The 3890-nt window shown below is 44.1% G+C and overlaps 1 pseudogene; it reads left to right on the top strand.

Moving 5' to 3' along the window:
- Positions 1-2090: 2090 nt before the first annotated feature.
- Positions 2091-3011, top strand: LOC118834156 (annotated as a pseudogene).
- Positions 3012-3890: the final 879 nt, after the last annotated feature.

Raw genomic sequence — 3890 nt, 5'->3', positions numbered from 1 at the left:
GTGCCTACTATGTGTAAGGGCCTATGGTATGCTATTTTTGACCTATAAAGATGCATCAGTTGCAGCCATTGATATTAAGGATCTTCAAGTAAGTAGGGGGATATGACATATACACAAGACAATGACAACTTAAGGGTATTGGGTTGTAAATGCAATAAAAGATGTGTTCCCACAAAGATTGTGAAACAGATTTAAGAGAAGTTTTCTTTGCTAGTTCTATCATTTAATGGCTAGGGGATTCTGGGCAAGCCACTTAACCTTCCTGAAGCTCTGTTTCCTCATCTGTAAAATGGCTGTGATAGTGCTTAGACTACTTAGCTCACAGCATGGTGGTGAGGATAGTGCTGTATAAGTTTTAAACACTAGAAACTTGAGTCTTTTTATGAGCACAGAAGGTCCAGAGGTCTTCTCAGAATCAGAGGAGAAAAGAAGTTTTCACAATGTGGATGGCTTCTCAGAATCACAGTGTTGTTGGAGTATACCATGGTGACCATCATAGCATGGTGAAATCCATTGCTAGATTTGGAGTCAGAGGACATGACTTTAAATCGCAGCTCTATTACTTACCCCTTGTGCAACTCAATTAACTGCTTTGAATCTTGGAGGGTGTTGGAACTATTAAGGTACCTTCCAATTCTATTTCTATGATCCTGTTAGTTTTCTATAGTAACCTGTACTGGGAAAGGAATATTTCCTTTATAGTGTCACTGATAAATGGTGTGAAAATGGCAACATCTGCAAAGTAGGCTAGCCTGGTTATTGTTGTTTTTCTGAAAAGATTGAAGCAATTGTTGAGAGTGGATTGGCTCAGAAGACTAAGATGTTAGCCATTGATGAAGCTGCCTAATGGCCTAAGCACACAAAAAACAACCAGTGAGGGGGCAGGGGTGGCTTTCCTTTAGACTCAACTGGTATACCAGCAGGAACAACAGAGACAGGGAAAATAACTTCAATTGAATCAATGCTGTATCTATTTTAAGGCCAAGTAAACTACCTCTTTAAAAACTGTCAAATGGGAGACAAGAAAGGACCTTAACGGGAGGAGGAGCCAAGATGGTGGCTGGAAAGCAGGGACTAGTGTGAGCTCCCCGCGGAGTCCCTCCAAAAACGTATAAAAATGGCTCTGAACCAATTCTAGAACTGCAGAACCCACAAAACAGCAGGGGGAAGCAGGATTCCAGCCTAGGACAGCCTGGATGGTCTCTGGGTGAGGTCTATCCCACATGGAGCTGGGAGCTGGGAGCTGGGAGCTAGGAGCAGAGCCCAGCGTGAGCGACGTGGACCAACCAGTAGAGGACCTGGGGAAAGTGGGCCCTAGAGCCCTGAATCAGTGAGCTGCAGCAGTTACCAGACTTCTCAACCCACAAACACCAAAGACAACAGAGAAGGTTAGTGGGAAAAGCTGCAGGAGTGGAAGGAGTTCGAGGTTCGGCCACCGCCCCCAGGGCCGCGGAGGTGGGGCAGCTACAGCTGCAGCTGCTTCTGGCCCCAGGCCCACCTGGTGGGAGGAATTAAGTGGCGGATCAGAGCAGGAGTGCACAGCCTGCTGAAGATCTACGCCCAGTCCGGGTTGGGGGTTCTTGGGGAAGGAGGAGTGCTAGTGTGGCAGACCTGGCACATCCCCCCCAAACGTGGAACATAGAACTCTTTAGTCTACAAGTAGTCAGACCCCCCTGAAAAACTCAAGGGTTGAGTTAGTTGGTTGGGAATATGGCCAGGCAGCAAAAACACACCCAGATTCAGTCTCAGACTTTGGATTAATTCTTTGGTGACAAAGAAGACCAAAACATACAGTCTAAAGAAGTCAACAAAGTGCAAGAGCCTACACCAAAAGCCTCCAAGAAAAACATGAACTGGTCCCATGCCATGGAAGAGCTCAAAAAGGATTTGGAAAAGCAAGTTAGAGAAGTAGAGGAAAAATTGGGAAGAGAAATGAGAAGAATGTGAGAAAACCATGAAAAACAAGTCAATGACTTGCTAAAGGAGACCCAAAAAATACTGAAAAATACACTGAAGTAACCAACACCTTAAAAAATAGACTAACTCCTCTTTTCTTGCTGACTGCTCGCTTCAGGGAGGGCCGCTCTCTCTCCGTGCAATCTGGATCCATCCTTCCTCCTGGAGCGATCCACCGAGGTCTCGTCATCATGACTGAACAGATGACCCTTCAGGGTACCCTGAAAGGCCACAATGGCTGGGTGACCCAGATCACCACGACTCCCCAGTTCCCCGACATGATCCTGTCAGCCTCCCGAGATAAGACCATTATCATGTGGAAACTTACCAGAGATGAGACAAACTATGGGATCCCCCAGCATGCCCTCAGGGGTCACTCCCATTTTGTTAGTGATGTGGTCATTTCCTTGGATGGCCAGTTTGCACTCTCAGGCTCCTGGGATGGCACACAAAGGCTGTGGGATCTCACAACTGGCACTACCACCAGGCACTTTTTTGGTCACACCAAGGATGTGCTGAGTGTAGCCTTCTCTTCCGACAACTACCAGATTGTCTCTGGTTCCCAGGATAAGACTATCAAGCTGTGGAACACCCTGGGTGTCTGTAAATACACTGTGTAGGATGAGAGCCACTCAGAGTGGGTGTCTTGTGTCCATTTTTCACCCAACAGCAGCAACCTCATCATTGTCTCCTGTGGCTGGGACAAGCTGATCAAGGTCTGGAACTTGGCCAACTGCAAGCTGAAGACAAACCACATTGGCCACCCAGGCTACCTAAACACAGTTACAGTTTCTCCTGATGGCTCTCTCTGTGCCTCTGGAGACAAGGATGGTCAGGCCATGCTGTGGGACCTCAATGAGGGTAAGCATCTCTATTCTCTGGATGGTGGTGACATAATCAATGCCCTCTGCTTCAGCCCCAATTGCTACTGGCTCTGTGCTGCCACTGGGCCCAGCGTCAAGATCTGGGACCTAGAGGGCAAAATCATGAAGATCACTTGCAGAAGTATGAGAAGAGAAGAGATCTTCATATGGTATGGTCTCCAACCCCCTTAACATCCTCATCACTCTCACCTGGATGTTATATAGTCTTCAAATTTACCTTATTAAACCAGAGAGGATCATGGTAATTTATGACACTAAATAAGATAATTTGTCTGGGATGAAGGGTTATACATAATGATACACATGTGGCCTATGTTAAATTGCTTGACTTCTTAGGGAGGGTGGGTGGGAAGGGAAGAGGGGAGAGAATTTGGAACTCAAAGTTTTAAAAACAGATGTTCAAAAACAAAAAAAAAAATTATTGCATGCAACTAGAAAATAAGATACACAGGCAATGGGGCGTAGAAATTTATCTTGCCCTACAAGAAAGGAAGGGAAAAAACAAATAAAGAAAAAAAAAACTGTGAAATGATCTATGTGTGTCTCTTTATGTTTTGTTTCTAAGCCTGAGGCACCAAGCTAGCTTGAATCAAGTCCATCCTACAACAAATGGTCTTCCAGGCTTTCTGTGAAGACACCAATGTTGGGAAATATTCTGCAAAGCAGCCCTTTTCTATTCAAACTTTGGATGAATAGTTAATAAGTTTTCCATAACACTGGAATTAATTGCAAATCAAAAGCAGTAGCTACTTCTCTTAATTTTGCCCTGTGGTTCCAAAGGGACAAGGTCTAATCCTCTCTCTCTCTCTCTCTCTCTCTCTCTCTGTCTATATATATATGTATGTATGTCTGTATGTATATATATATACACACACACATATATACATACATACACATTCACTTATACACATATATACATAAACATATATATATACATATATATAATATATATACATTATATATATGCATATTCCCTTCAGCTACTCTAATAATGAGGTCTCATGAATCAGACATTTCATCTTTCCATGTAGGAATGTAAACAAAACAGTT

This window comes from Trichosurus vulpecula, chromosome 1, assembly GCF_011100635.1.
Source record: "Trichosurus vulpecula isolate mTriVul1 chromosome 1, mTriVul1.pri, whole genome shotgun sequence".
In the NCBI taxonomy this organism is placed as follows: Eukaryota; Metazoa; Chordata; class Mammalia; order Diprotodontia; family Phalangeridae; genus Trichosurus; species Trichosurus vulpecula.
Note: the sequence above shows the minus strand (reverse complement) of the source record. Positions and strands in the feature narration are given on the sequence as shown.